The 16,625-nt window shown below is 43.9% G+C and overlaps 1 protein-coding gene across 1 annotated transcript in view; it reads left to right on the plus strand.

Moving 5' to 3' along the window:
- The first annotated feature begins 364 nt into the window (after positions 1-364).
- PCGF5 (polycomb group ring finger 5) overlaps positions 365-16,625 on the plus strand; it is a 111,993-nt gene continuing 95,732 nt past the window's right edge. The window contains exon 1 of the mRNA XM_084634663.1: positions 365-440. The gene's annotated coding sequence lies outside the window, so the exon portion shown is untranslated. The remainder of the gene's footprint in view (positions 441-16,625) is intronic.

Consider the following 16,625-nt stretch of genomic DNA (forward strand, 5'->3'; position numbering starts at 1 on the left):
TGCAGCCGCGGTGCACACGCTCATCGGGGCCCCAGCGGCCGGGCGCCTGGGCATCTGCGGCGCCGGGGCGGGCAGCTCCTGGGGCGGGGCGGGGCGGTTAGAGCGGTCCCCGGCCCCGCTCCGCAGCCCCGACCGGCCGGGGCCAGCGCCAGGGAGCGGCGGCGTGGCTCGGAGGGCAGGCGGGCGGCGACAGGCTGTGCCCCACTTTGTGTCCAATCAGAGCGTGCGGGGTGCGCGCGGAACAGGGCAGCAATGCGTAAACAAGCCCGGGAAACTCCTCCGCCCCCCGCGCCGCTCCCTCGCACTCCGCTCCGCCGTGCTCTCCCCCGGCTGGCTCCCGCAGCCGCCTCCTCCGCCCCCGCCCGCCCGCTCCGGAGCGCCCTACCGTTACCTGCCGCCCGCCCGCGCTCCCCCCCAAGCTCAGGGCCTCTTGAGGGAAGGTAAGGGACCCGTCTGCCCGCACGCCCGAGCAGGGGGCTGGGGAGCCCGGTTCTGGGGCGCAGGGGGGCGAGCAGGTGTCGTAACAAGTTGCTTAACGTGACATTGCTGTTGAATCATGTTGCAGGGACGAGCAGCAGCGAGGCAGGAGGGAGGTGACGGGCTCCAAGGGACTGGAGCAGAGAGCCACAGAGTAACTTTCTCCCTCATTTCCCTTTAATTAGAGAGCCTGTTTCAGGGCGGGCAGAGGCTGAGCGAGCTGAGATGTCTGGCTGGAGAGAGGGGGAGAGAGAGAGAGACCCTGAAATGCGTTTGGAAGAAGCTGCTGCAGTTTGTGATGCTTGTAGCTGGGGACTGAGAGCAGCAGCAGCAGCAGCACATTCGCTGTTTGGTAACAAGCAGGTTTGCATTTGATTGCTGCGTGTGCTTCCACCAAGGATTTTCCTAGCAAAAGAGCCTGGGTGGCTAGTTAGTGAGCAATAGGTTCTGGTTCAGACCATCTGTTTCTAGGGTAATTATCTCTAGTTAATGCTCTATGGCAGCGTCGTTGGCTTCCGTTTTGATTAGGTTGGATTATTATATAAGGAGGAGAGACAGAAGTCCTCTGTTGCACAGAGAGCTACTCCTGTGCATTTCTCTCTCCAAGTAGTTGGGGATAGGGGGACTAGTCATGGCCCAAAGGATGTAGCCAGTGCAGAACTGGGAGACACACCTGTCTGAGCCCCCAGGCAAAACTGATGAGCTCTTTTTATGCATACTGTTGGGTGTGTTTTCCAATGGTTGTGGTGGAAGTGAAATACAGCCCTTTGTATTTCCTCATTGCACATTTTTTTCCTCTTACTCTGCATATTTCTCACTTTAAAAAATAAATGTTTGAGCACAAAAGTTTAAGAACTTGTTTTTTGCTTTATTATTGAGCATGTTTAGTATGTTAGTATGATCTGGAGATGACTGAATGAATCATCATCTCTATGGAATAAAGGCTGGTGAATCATCTTTCTCACACACGTGTGCATGCATACACACACACAAAATACATTGTTGTTGACAGTGAAGGATCAGTGTCTGAAACAGTGGGAGGGGGATAGGATGTACTTTGCACTCAAAAACCCACCCCGGTTTCCTGAGGCTAGATCATGAGCTGAGAAAGTCTTGCAACACTAAACTGTTATTTTCTTGGCACGGTCAGAAAAGAGTGGTAACCTGTGCCTTTATGAACTAACCAACCCTTTGATTTCCTTACTATCTTAAATGATATTAAGGTTGCCAATATCTCATCATTGATATTTGGGGTGCAGGACAGAAAGCAGTATATTTTAAATCAGATTTGAACAGGGAAAAATATGAAATTGTATAGTTATATATCTGTAAAACATAGGCCAAGGACATTCTGTGTTAAATACAAAGATTTTTAAAAGGGTTTTGGTTGTAGGCCAAAATAATCGACCTATTTCAAAATAAAAGTTTGTTCCAAGCATTCTATATTTTGGGGAAAAGCTGAGCCAATTTACTCAATAAATGTGCTACAGTTGCACTCTTACATAAACTACAGTCTGATACTGCTCCCTTTAAAGTTGATGGCCACTGGCTCCACTGAGACTATTACTGGGTCCTTAGTATACAGCTTCTCTCTGGAATGCGATTTGCATACCTTCCCCTTTTCCTGGACTTCTGTCTCCTGTCTTCTTGTATGGAGGCGGTAACATGAAATTTACAATTCCTCTCCTTCCCTGTGATGCCAACTTGCATTCAAGAATGAAGCAGCCAAGTATAGCAGGGGAAAATGCTGTACAGGTGAGTCGCATCATACACGCATTTAACTTATGCGAATTCAACTATACGCACTCGGCAAATAAAAAAGAAAAATAACAAGATACCTATAAATAGTGCAGGTGATTCCGCCCACCATTCCACTCAATGACCGTATGCCCCGGAGTGAGTGTGAGATGGGAGACGTGAATCTGTTGTTCCCTCAGTTGGTCTCAGTTCCTGCATGCCTCTCATAGTGTGAGCATCTCGCCATGCTGAGTGTGATTCTAGGCTTTAAAGATACTGTACGTATTTTTCATACAACATGGCCGCTAAACAAGAGCCAACTAGTTCATCTGGTGCCCAGCCGAAGAAACAGCAATCTGTTCCAACACTGGAGGAAAAACTGGCTGTGTTGAACTTATTGAGAGTAGATATGTTGGTCTCCAACGTGGCACGTAAATATGGCCACAACGAATCTAGCATCCGTGCCATCAAGATTTGAGAGAGAGAAATTCGTCAAGCCGTGGCATCAAGTGCTCCAATAACTGCTAAGATGATGAGCCAGGTGCGTGATAAGACTTTAGTGAAGACTGAAAAGGCATTAAACTTATGGCTGGAAGATGTGAACCATAATGCGTGCCTATCAATGGCAACACATTGTGAGAAAAGGCTCTTAGCCTCTATGCGCTGTTCAAACCTCCTGCCGAAGAGGGACAGCCTTCTGATGAGAAGGAATTCAAAGCCAGCCAAGATTGGCTTAACAGTTTTAGGAACCGCTTCAACCTCAAAAATGTGCAGACTACTGGTGAAGCTGCATCTGCCAATGAAGAGGCAGCAAAAGCCTACCCCGAACAATTAAAGAAAATCATAGAAGAAAAGGGCTATCTTCTGGAACAAGTTTTTAATGCTGATGAGACTGGGCTCTTTTGGAAAAAAAAATGACCAACCGCACTTACACTTTGAAATCAGAAAGACAAGCCCCTGGCTTCAGAGCAGCTAAAGACAGTGTGACCGTGTTTTTTTGTGGCAATGCGGCTGAGCATTTAATAAAACCGGGCTTGTTCTACAGGGCTGCAAATCCCTGTGCCCTAAAAGGCAAGAACAAAAATCTCCTGCCTGTGTTCTGGCAATCAAATAAAAAGGCTTGGGTAACAGCAGCATTATTTCTGAATTGGTTCCACAAGTGTTTCATTCAGGAGGTCATGTGGTACCTTGTAGAGAAAGGACTTGACTTTAAAGTGTTGCTGATCATAGACAATGCTCCTGGACACCCTGTGGCACTCTGGTTTGCGCATAACCATGTTGAAGTCCTCTTTCTCTTCCCCCCCCCCCAATACCACCTTAAACCTCTCAACCAAGGCGTGATTTGCTGTTTCAAGGCCACATACACGAGGCTTACATTCTCACGGATACATAGCGCTATGGATGCTGATCCCAATCTTAATGTGATGGAGTGTTGGAAGTCCTTCAACATTGCCGATTGCATCCATTGCCTGTTTAATATAAGTGATGCAATCAAGCATGAAACAGTCAATGCGTGTTGGCGAAACCTATTGAAAGAACGTGTGAATGATTTTAAGGGTTTCCCAACCATTGACAAAGAAGTGAAATGCATTGTTTGGTGGCCAGACAAGGGGGTGGTGATGGCTTCGTCGACATCCTTGAGGAAGAAATTGAAGAATTATTTGAGAGCCGTAGAGAAACCTTGACTAACGAAGAGTTATAGGAACTGATAAAATCATCTACAGAAGATGATGACTAAAAGGAAGAGCCAGCAAGTTGGAATCTTCATAAATTTGCTGAAATGTTCCAAGCAGCGAAACACTTGAATGATTTAATTTCTGAATACGATCCCTCTGTGGAACGAAGCCTCAAAATCACATGTAGTATTATGGACAATTTGAGACTGTATCAAGAAACGTTCGAGCAGCTCAAGAGACAACAGCGACAGTTGCCGATCACCATGTTTTTCAAGGAAAAACAACCAGCAGCAGATGAGCCTACGCAATCAACTTCTCGAGCTGAACCAGAGCCAACCACTTCGTCTATGACTAGCTCTCCATCACCCAAGTTCTCCGTCACCTGGATCGACATCATGCCCTGATGACCCTTGTAATTACCCTTCTGTAATTAAAAATACAGTACTGTAAAATTATATTTTGCATATGTACTCTTTATTATATACATTTATATATATTACTGTACAGGGTTGTATACACAAAACCATGTACAGTATACTGTGTTTTATGGCCGATTTAAGGGATTTTCAAGGGTAATTTGACTATACGCGATTCTCGCCTCACATGCTGACTTTAGAACCTAACCCCCGCATAAGATGCAACTCCACTGTACACATTCAGGCACCTGCAATACAAAACATAAGTACTGTGTCATAAGTACTGTGGGGTGTGTGTGTGTATATGTTTGTGTGTGTGTGTCCATTTAAACAGTCTCTATTTAAACCCCCACCCTCTTGTCTGGTCGTTGTACATCCTTTATTTCTATGGCCTTACCAAATTCATGGGCCATTTTGGTCAATTTCACTGTCATAGGATTTTAAAAATCATAAATTTCATGATTTCAGATATTTAAATCTCAGATTTCATGGTGTTGTAACTGTAGGGGTCTTGACTCAAAATGGGACTGGGGGGGTCGCAAAGTTATCGTAGGGAGGTTGCCATATTACCACCCTTACTTCTGTGCTGCTGCTGACAGCAGCACTGCCTTCTTCGTAGCTGGGTGGTGGAGAGCGGTGGTGGGTGGCTGGAAGCCCAGCTCTGAAGGCTGCACTGCCAACAGCAGCAGTGCAGAAGTAAGGGTAGCATGGTATTGTATTGCCACCCTTACTTCTGTGCTGTTGCCTTCAGAGCTGGGCCTTCAGCCAGCAGCTTCCACTCTTTTATGCCGCACAGCTCTGAAGGCAGCATCGCAGAAGTAAGGGTGGCATGGTATGGTATTGGCACTCTTACTTCTGCGCTGCTGCTGGTGGGGCGCTGCCTTCAAAGCTGGGTGCCCAGCCAGCAGCCGCCACTCTCTGGCCACCTAGCTCTGAAGGCAGCACAGGAGTAAGGGTGGCAATACCGTGACGCCCCCCCCGCCCCCTCGTAGCCACTTTTTGGGTCGGGAGCCCCAGTTTGAAAAATGCTAGTCTTCCCTGTGAAATATGTATTGTATAGGGTAAAAGTACACAAAAGACCAGATTTCATAGTCCTTGACACATTTTTCACAGCTATGAATTTGGAATCTTATCTCTAATGGGCTGAGCTCCATACCTGCAGCTCTTCTCCAGAAGAGGGCAGGAAAGCAAACATGTTCATGGACAGGGTTGCTGTTAGTGTCTCCTACATTACTGTTAGGAGAGAGGGGGCATGCCATCTTCTGTGTTCATACAGAGGTGAACACACTGGCACTTCATAGATAATTCTATATCAACAAATAGTGTAGTTGTTGGATGTAAAAAGACTAGATTAATTCAGCGTTCACTCTAATCATTTTAACACTCAAAACTCAGGAAGTTCAGCAGTTAACAAGGGTTAGTCTGCATAGCGGTGGTAGCTCAGCAATATTGGACACATTAAACAACAGGAGGTATATTTAAATGAATAAAATATTCATCAGAAATAGGTGTGCAATATGGCTAAGTTAACACAGAAGTGGAAAATTTAGTTTGATATGTTTAAATTACCAACATTAATGCTGCATCAACGTTTCTTTCATTTAATTTTCTTTAAAACATCGACAAACAGACAAAAAGAAGAAAATCCATATTTTATTTGGGTACTGTTTGGCACAAAAGTGGAACTGCGCTAAGAAAACTAGCAGTAAAGCAGTATAAAAGGACTATCTGCTCCACTTTTTTCTTCTGTTCATTGTAAAATACACAGAATAAAGTGAGATGGAATGGCAGGGTGCCAAATTCATGGGTGGGTTTAAGGAAGATCGAGCATAACACTCTTTTTCGGATTGGTAGGCAGATTGCTATATTCTACATACCAGAACCCAAAGAACAATGGGGGTAAAGTGGTGTGAGAAAGCAGATAAAAGGGGAGTGTCAGATGAACTTTGAATCCTGTTGCTTTTATTGTCTTATATCAGGGAAGCATTGTTTTCAATAGGATACACACCGTGATATTCCAAACCTTAAACCAACCCCATCCCTCCCTATTTCTTTAAAAGAAATGTTGAGTATAAAGTCTGAAGTATTAAATCTTGCTTATGAGGTATCAAATGTTCCCACTTGCTTCACAGACTCTGTGCCATTGATGGTTCATGCCACAGCACCGTTATGTAAATCTCTTCCAGCTACCTAAAACTGGAAATGAGTAGTCAGCCTCCCCACTGGAAAAAATTAACAAGACACTTTCCTCACCCCCCGTTCCTGCTTTAGAGACCCTTGCTAGATACCTGCAGTGATCCAAAGCAAAGTTCAGACTACTATGATAGACAGCAACACTACCGGAGGCAAAACTGGGAAAAATACAATATTTTCTTTAACATCTATAGAAAAAATTCTCCACAGAACACACACTAGTCTGTGGATTGTTTGTCCACAAACTCCTTAAATGAAGATACTTGTTGCCAGTTCCTACATGTCGTGCAAGGTAATAATTATATCTAAAATAGGTTTAATTTCTTTTGCTAGTTACAAATATAAATCAAAATATAATGGAGAGTAGGGCCAGAAAAGACCACTGTGTAACAGAGTCTTCCACCTTCCATTCTCCATTCACTCCATCATTCCTGTTAATGCCTTATCTAACCTGTTCTTGAATCTCTGTGGTATTGGTGCCTTGACCATTTCCCTTGATAGTCCAGTTCTCTATTGTACCTTTTCTTAACTATTTTTTCAATCACTGTAGTGGTCATGAAAAGTGCTAGCTTGACAGCCTTTGAGGCTGAAGCCCTTTATCAACAGAAGAGGTATAGCACAGGCAGCAACCTCAATCATGTGGCAAGACAACCTTTAAGTGCACGTATTGGGAGGAGTGGTGTTTCAATCTCCATTCTTTGTTCTCTCTATGAAAACTGGCTGTGAAAACTTTGTGGTGGTTTTGTGATATGCAGGATACATATTCTCACTTGTCAAGGAGGGACTGAACTATTGCTGCCACCATCTCTTTTTACGTATAAAACATTGAACAGTCCTCATATGGTAACAATTTATAGTGACAACTGACCATGTTCCCATTTGATCCGGTAACCTAAAGGTGAAATGCTCATTTCCCATTACTAACTGCCAAATCCATCCAGTCCCCAAGAACTTTCCTAATAGCTACCCACACCTTTTTGTTCCTTAGGGTTAGGACATTACTGCTTGTTCTGTCATCTTCTGAGACTAAATAATTTTCTTCCTTTATGCCATTACCTTAAGTGTATGTATTTGTAAACTTGGAGTGCTTTTGCTGGGTTGATGTGTGACATACAAATGGAAACAAACTGGTTATTTTAAACAAAGAAAATAGGAAAGAGGAAAAAAGTTAACCCTTCAGCCCTTGAAGATGTTTGGATACCACAGTCCATTTGCATGAGTGTTGGAGCTCCATGTTTGCACTGTAGGCTTATTCTGCTTGGTGCCAAGTGAGAGAGAGAGGTTTTTTTTTAAATGGGTTTCCTCAGGCTTAGTGTAGAGTTGCATAAGCTATATAATTATTTTTAACTGATTGGAGCTCAGTAGCAAGTTCATATCATTTAGTTTTTAAATGTTAATTTAATTTGAACGAACCTCTTAAATTTCTTTATCTTCAGTTCCATCACTCTGGACTGGAGGCTTTCTTCTTTCCAACAAATAGATATTGGCAGTTTCCAGGCAAATTTGCACTGACTGAAACCCTATTCCTCTTTACTGATGTCAGTGGCGTTTACAGAGTATAATTTCACTGCAGAATTTTGCCCTTCAAATGTCCTTAATGTTCTGTTCTCCACTCATTCAGCCATAGTGGCCTCTCCTGTACCATGTACTGCAAGACGCACTGGAAGACCTATTGAACTGCACTTGCAAGCAGTTTTCTTAGTTCTTTGTCCAGCAATTTGTTTTTCATGAAGAACTTTTCAATGAGGAATATTAAGGACAGAAAGGGATGGAAATGTCCCTGTTTCAAACCACTATATTGTGACCTTTTTGCCTGAAGTACAATAATAATCTTATTTGCCCAAAAGGCACTACTGTGGAGACTCAAGGAGAAAAGGCCTTCCTCTCTGAGGGGCTTAAAAATTGTATATGGAAGTTGCTGGGAGTTGTTCAACTCTCAAAGAGTACTGAAGCCTCAGTATTGTTTCCTAATTCGCTTATATTCTGTAGTGCACACCAACAATCTGTTCACCCTGATATATATTTTTTTAATTGTTGGCCACCCATATGGCTTTTTCTGACAACTTTTCAGTTTGTCATTTAGGTGATGCTGTAATATAAATGTTTAAAAGTGATTCTAGGTTTAGGAATTTGCCCAAGTCTTCTCAAAACAAAATAAAAAAAACCCACATTTTACTGCAGGGATAAGAGTGTTCTCCCCAAGCACCAGAGCATTATAAAAGACAAATAGCATTAAACAAATAGTTAATAATAAGAATGAAAACAAGTAAGCCTAAATTTTGCCCTTGGTGACTCCTGTGAAGCTCCAATAACTACAAGGGCAAGTGCACAGGAGTCACTGATGACAAAATTAAACCCTAAGAAAATTAAAATTTGAACTTTGTTTAAAAACCAAAACCAAAATGAGTTGCTATGGACAAAATGTCCTGCGCTACTCTGACTGGGATTTGGGATATGTTGACTATGAAAAAAAGGCTATATAAAACCAAATACTGTGGTATGACTATATTGTAGAGAGACAATTTATCTTCATATTATACTTATAAGGGTGATTTTTTTTATTGGTACTACTCTGAAGGATAGGAAATATGTGAATTTACAATATAGTGATACATATTACATTTATATATCTTTAAATTATTGCAATTCTTGGGTCAGTTTTCAGGACTAGAAGAGTTGCCTACTAGAATGGTTTAGGCTGTAACTTGCTGTTTCCAGTCTTTCAAGAGTAATGTATTCCCTGCACATGTTGTTCTGTAACAGAAAACAAAACCTCTCTCCCACCACCAATTTACTTTGCAGTAAAAGTGAACAACTTGGTGTCTGAACATATAGATGAGTAACTTTCTCATACAAAGATATAAAGCCATTGAGGGTTTCTGGTGATATCATTAAGCAGAACATAAATGATTTCTCTTTAGAATTTTAAGATGGTGTATTCTTGTATACATTATTTTTAATATAAAAGATTACGTTTTTTTAGAAAATGTCTTTGCATTCCGTGTAGAAAAGAAGCAAGTTGGTTTCAATATACATGCAATCAGTACAGTTAATATGGGTGTGTGATGTGGTATACCCATATTAATTACATTTGTATTTTGGTGACCTGTGGGAATAGCATGTTGGACTCAATTCTGTTCTCAGTGGGATTATTCAAGTGAGTAAGGGCTGTGGAACTTGGACTTATATAAGAAATGAAACTAGGATGTTACAAATATTTTTATCCCAGTAGTTTTCTAGCATTTCATCCTGTGGACCATCTTGTGAAAAAGACCCTCTTATGGAACCATCTCCCCTTTCCACCTTCCCCAGTTACCCACTTCTTGGTTCTCAAAATATTTTGTTCTGCCAACCATGAGCAAAAATTCCGTGGACAACTGGTGGTCCATAGGTCAGAGTTTGAGAACCATTGTTCTATTCACATATATAAATAATACCTGCAGTATGGAGTCACGTGTATATAATTAATTATATTTATTATTATTATTATTATTTGATATTGTGGTAGGGCATAGTAACCTTGGTCAGGATCAAGACTTTATTAAGATCTGGAATTTCCCAAGCAGTAGTGAGTATCTAAAATGACTGCTGCCATAAAAATAAAGTGTAATACTGTTCAGGTGGCATTTCAGTGCTAGTTAGCCAATGATCAGACAGCCAGATGAGTTGAGTTCTGTTTTTTATCCAGTGGGGATCGTGTTGGTGTTAAGGATGAGTAGTTGCTTTACTGGAAATGAGACAAGAGGATAAGAGTCCCAGGAGTCCCTTACAGAAACATCACTAGTAGTTAATGCAAGTGTAACAACATTATTCACCAAAGAGGGAAAAACAGCATCAGAATAACATCCAGGCTCTGGTTTAATGCCAGAAAATCATAGCTATTCTTCACAGCTAAGGATTAACTCTTGGGTATCTAGTCACAATGAAGGAACAGTTGGATCAATTGTTCTCCATGTCCACTGAAGATAAGACAAGTTGTAATGGGCTTAATTTGCAGCCTGGGAGATGTTAGGAAAAACTTTCTCATTATATGGGTAGTTAAGATCTAGAATAGGTTTCCCAAGGAAGTTGCGGAATCCCCATCACTGGAGGTTTCTAAGGTTAGACAAATACCTTTGAGGGATGATCTAAGTTTACTTTGTCCTGCCACATTGCAGGGGGCTGGACTCGATGAGGTCCCTTCCAGCCTACATTTCTGTGAAAGTTAGGAATATTTCTTGTTTTCATGATTTTATGGAATTTATTTCCTTTAATTATGTAAACAAGCACCTATGGTAGCTGAATGGCAATAAGCACATTATATTTTAATAAAATTAAAGAGTAACCTGACTAGATATTGCTTAATTTATAGTTTCCCTCCTTGAGAATTGATTTTGCAAGCCAGCAAAATCAGACCGATAGTTTTGATTTTTTTTTTTAATCTTAACTTTTTATTTCAGTAAGATTTAGATGAGCTTTGTCCCCCCTTCCCACATGTGCCCAAATTTTCAAGTGTGTGTTTGCAATGACCAATGCACATGCATTTGAAATAACATACACATAAACAAGTGCAATGCCTGATGTCCTATGTATGTGTGCATTTGAAATCCCTTACTGATGTGTGCACTTTTCTGAGTATAATCTTTTGAAAATTTGGATCTTAATTTGTATTTGTTACAACACTGAATAAGATGCAAAATTTTCCATTGGTTTCACAAGAGATTTTCCATTGAATTCAGAGAGGCTGGATTTTAGCAATTTTTATTGGTTTCAATGGGGCTTTTCTATAACATCTGGCTTTGCTCAAAATTTCAAGAGTAAGTTTCCTTTCAAACTGATGGTGCCTTCCTATTGAATCTGTTCTGGTATCCCAGAAGAAAAAAAAAAATCTGAGTTGGCTCTGTTCATTCAAACCAAGGTGAATTCTGCATGTTAGAACTTGTGCCAGTTTCTTTTTTACTCAGGATTGTTTATTGCTCCAACCCTACCCCCTTCAGGGAACCTGGAAGAACCAGCTTCCTTTAGCCTGGTCATATGCTCTTTAGAGCAGGGGTAGCCAATAGGTGGACCAGGGGCCAAATCTAGACCACCAGATGCCTTTGAACTGACCTCAAAATCTATTTATTTAGTTATCATTTTTTTAATTATTATTATTATTTTCTCTGGAGTCTGGACCTTGACTAGACCTTGTCCAAGAAATTTGGACCTTGACAAAAAATAATAGATTACCCCTGTTTTAGAGTAACCATTGTTCTAGCAACTTAGAGGCATTCAGCGTTAATGACTTCTTGATTGTCCTGAAGCAGCTTCCAGATAGGGTTTGTGAGAGACATGACCAGTCTTTGCTAACAAGTGGCTGATTCAGTACACACTGAGGGTCACTTTATATACATAGTGTTAATAAAATCAATCTGAATACATAAGTTTTACATAGACCGATGCCCTAAACTGTCACATATGGGATACCGCCCCTCTCTGAGGTGTGATTATTTCACTGATGATACATATTGATTCATTTTTGGTGGTGTTCTGCTGGGGTAAGTCTAATTTTTCTTGAGTTCTGGTGTGACAAGCACATTTTCCTGTAGTTGTGTATGAGGCATATGGGAAATTGATCGTGTCTTTCATTAGCTGAAGTGTTCCTCTGTAACTTGATGTTCTTCATTGACGAGATTTAACTTTGTGGCCATTCTAATCACAAATAATACAGAAGAGCAAAAGAGGGTGATCTAGAGAAACATTACACAGAACGATAGTGCAAGAAGCCAGATCCATCAACATGACACTCAGGAATCTGAAGAGACCAGGACAAGAGCAAAATAAGTGGCAGAAATTGGTGGACATCCTCCACACCTGAAGTGGTGAGAGGATAAATTAAAAAGAAAGATGTATATGTTTGTATAGATGAACCACCAGCCTGTTAACTAGTGTTTCTATAGCCGGTCCCACACCACAGGAAAAAGAGAACTGTGTACTCAAAGTGATCCATATTCTAGGGAAATCAGAACACTATTAGACCCATTATAATATTATTAATTAAATAAGGCTACTCCCATCTTTTCATGTACTCTGTGTGTGTGTATATATATATATATATATAATCTGCCTACTGTATTTTCCACTCCATGCATCTGATGAAGTGGGTTTTAGCCCACGAAAGCTTATGCCCAAATACATTTGTTAGTCTCTAAGGTGCCACAAGTACTCCTTGTTGTTTCTGCAATAATACTGGTTTACTATTCGTTGCACGAAGATTCAATAGTAAATTGGTGGGGGTTTTCTATCATGTTTTAAGTGTTTGCCAAAGTCTTTTTGAGCCTCTAATATAGCTCCATAAAGGGAATCAAACTTACTTGTATAGATCCTCAATTCTCAATGTTCCCTCAAAGATGAGGTAATCTGAAGAATCAATCCTTACTATCTCCGAAAGATAGGGTTGCCAACGATCTCGGATTGGCCGGGAGTCTACCAGAATCGGCATCAATCTCCTGGTGACTATTGAAAGCAATCTGGGAGATTTTACTAGGCCACTAAAAGTCTGGTCCCTACTTGCACTGGCTCCGCGCCGCTCCTGGAAGCGGCCAGTCTGGCTGCTAGGTGCAAGGGCGGCCAGGGGGTCTCTGCGTGCTGCCCCTGCCCCGACTGCCATCTCCACAGCTCCCATTGGCCAGGAACCACAGCCAATGGGAGCTGCGGAGACGGTGCCTGCAAGCAGGGGCAACACATAGAGCCACCTGGCTGCTCCTGAGCCTAGGAACCAGACTGGCCACTTCCAGGAGCCGCCCAAGGTAAGCACCGCCTGGCTGGAGCCTGCACCTCAAACCAGACATGCCAAACCCATGAAAAAAACATAGAAATTGCACTTGTTTTTGGCTTAATTGGCTTGTTGGCTAGTTTTTGGCTTGTAGCTTGCTGCTGCTTTTTTTTTTATCAGCTCCCGTGAAGCAGGGGCAAGGGGTGGAGAGAGTCAGGGATACATAGCAGGCCCACCACAGTCCCAGACTGCATGCCAGGGGGATCTAGTCATATAGAGTGTAGGGGTTCTTAGGGATTGGCTTATTTTGGCCTTGTTTTGAAATGGGATTAGCTTGATTTTTGGCTTATCGTGAAAGTTGGGGTGCTTATTTACCGCATGAAAGCTGGCAACTGTGCCCCAACCCCCCTGCCCCAGCTCTGAGTCCCTCCCGCACCTCAACCCCCTGCCCCATTCCCTATTGCACCCCAAGCTCCTGCTCCAGCCCGGAGACCCATCCTGCACCCCAAAACCCTCATCCATGGCCCCACCCCAGAGCCTACACTCCCTCCTGCACCCCAAGCCCCTGTTCCTACTCTGAGCTCTCCCACACTCTGAACCCCTTGTTCCCAGCACGGAGCCTGTTCCTGCCTCTGCCAAAGAATTACTAGGTGATGTTGGGCAAGTCCTCAAGGAATCAATTCTGAAGCACTTAGACGAGAGGAAAGTGATCAGGAATAGTCAGCGTGGATTCACCAAGGGAAAGTCATGCCTGACTAATCTAATTGCCTTTTATGGGTATGTCTACACTACGGAATAAGGTTGAATTTATAGAAGTCGGTTTTTTAGTAATCGGTTTAATATATTCGAGTGTGTGTGTCCCCACAGAAAATGCTCTAAGTGCATTAAGTGAATTAACTCGGCGGAGTGCTTCCACAGTACCGAGGCTAGAGTCGACTTACGGAGCATTGCACTGTGGATAGCTATCCCACAGTTCCCGCAGTCTCCGCTGCCCATTGGAATTCTGGGTTGAGATCCCAATGCCTGATGGGGCTAAAACATTGTCGCGGGTGGTTCTGGGTACATATCGTCAGGCCCCCGTTCCCTCCCTCCCTCTATGAAAGCAAGGGCAGACAATCGTTTCGCGCCTTTTTTCCTGAGTTACCTATGCAGATGCCATACCACGGCAAGCATGGAGCCCGCTCAGGTAACCGTCACCCTATGTCTCCTGGGTGCTGGCAGACACGGTATGGCATTGCTACACAGTAGCAGCAACCCCTTGCCTTGTGGCAGCAGACGGTACAGTTCGACTGGTAGCCGTCATCATCATGTCCGAGGTGCTCCTGGCCACGTCGGCTGGGAGCGCCGGGACAGACATGGGCGCAGGGACTAAATTTGGAGTGACTTGAGCAGGTCATTCTCTTTAGTCCTGCAGTCAGTCCTATTGAACCGTCTTATGGTGAGCAGGCAGGCGATACGGATTGCTAGCAGTCGTACTGTACCATCTTCTGCCGGGCAGGCAAGAGATGAGGATGGCTAGCAGTCGTACTGTACCATCTTCTGCCGAGCAGCCATGAGATGTGGATGGCATGCAGTCCTTCTGCACCGTCTGCTGCCAGCCAAAGATGTAAAAGATAGATGGAGTGGATCAAAACAAGAAATAGACCAGATTTGTTTTGTACTCATTTGCCGCCTCCCCTGTCTAGGGGACTCATTCCTCTAGGTCACACTGCAGTCACTCACAGAGAAGGTGCAGCAAGGTAAATCTAGCCATGTATCAGAGGCCAGGCTAACCTCCTTGTTCCAATAAGAACAATAACTTAGGTGCACCATTTCTTATTGGAACCCTCCGTGAAGTCCTGCCTGAAATACTCCTTGATGTAAAGACACCCCCTTTGTTGATTTTAGCTCCCTGAAGCCAACCCTGTAAGCCGTGTCGTCAGTCGCCCCTCCCTCCATCAGAGCAACGGCAGACAATCATTCCGCGCCTTTTTTCTGTGCGGACGCCATACCAAGGCAAGCATGGAGGCCGCTCAGCTCACTTTGGCAATTAGGAGCACATTAAACACCACACGCATTATCCAGCAGTATATGCAGCACCAGAACCTGGCAAAGCGATACCGGGCGAGGAGGCGACGTCAGCGTGGTCACGTGAGTGATCAGGACATGGACACAGATTTCTCTGAAAGCATGGGCCCTGCCAATGCATGCATCATGGTGCTAATGGGGCAGGTTCATGCCATGGAACGCCGATTCTGGGCTCGGGAAACAAGCACAGACTGGTGGGACCACATAGTGTTGCAGGTCTGGGACGATTCCCAGTGGCTGCGAAACTTTCGCATGCGTAAGGGCACTTTCATGGAACTTTGTGACTTGCTTTCCCCTGCCCTGAAGCACATGAATACCAAGATGAGAGCAGCCCTCACAGTTGAGAAGCGAGTGGCGATAGCCCTGTGGAAGCTTGCAACGCCAGACAGCTACCGGTCAGATGGGAATCAATTTGGAGTGGGCAAATCTACTGTGGGGGCTGCTGTGATGCAAGTAGCCCACTCAGTCAAAGATCTGCTGATATCCAGGGTAGTGACCCTGGGAAATGTGCAGGTCATAGTGGATGGCTTTGCTGCAATGGGATTCCCTAACTGTGGTGGGGCCATAGACGGAACCCATATCCTTATCTTGGCACCGGAGCACCAAGCCGCCGAGTACATAAACCGCAAGGAGTACTTTTCGATAGTGCTGCAAGCTCTGGTGGATCACAAGGGACGTTTCACCAACATCAAAGTGGGATGGCCAGGAAAGGTGCATGACGCTCGCATCTTCAGGAACTCTGGTCTGTTTCAAAAGCTGCAGGAAGGGACTTTATTCCCAGACCAGAAAATAACTGTTGGGGATGTTGAAATGCCTATATGTATCCTTGGGGACCCAGCCTACCCCTTAATGCCATGGCTCATGAAGCCGTACACAGGCAGCCTGGACAGTAGTCAGGAGCTGTTCAACTACAGGCTGAGCAAGTGCAGAATGGTGGTAGAATGTGCATTTGGACGTTTAAAGGCGCGCTGGCGCAGCTTACTGACTCGCTTAGACCTCAGCGAAACCAATATTCCCACTGTTATTACTGCTTGCTGTGTGCTCCACAATATCTGTGAGAGTAAGGGGGAGACATTTATGGCGGGGTGGGAGGTTGAGGCAAATCGCCTGGCTGCTGGTTACGTGCAGCCAGACACCAGGGCGGTTAGAAGAGCATAGGACGGTGCGGTACGCATCAGGGAAGCTTTGAAAACCAGTTTCATGACTGGCCAGGCTATGGAGTGAAAGTTCTCTTTGTTTCTCCTTGATGAAACCCGCTGCCCCTTGGTTCACTCTACTTCCCTGTAAGCTAACCACCCGCCCCTCCTCCCTTCAATCACCGCTTGC

This window comes from Lepidochelys olivacea, assembly GCF_965140295.1.
Source record: "Lepidochelys olivacea isolate rLepOli2 genome assembly, chromosome: 7".
Lineage (NCBI taxonomy): Eukaryota > Metazoa > Chordata > Testudines > Cheloniidae > Lepidochelys > Lepidochelys olivacea.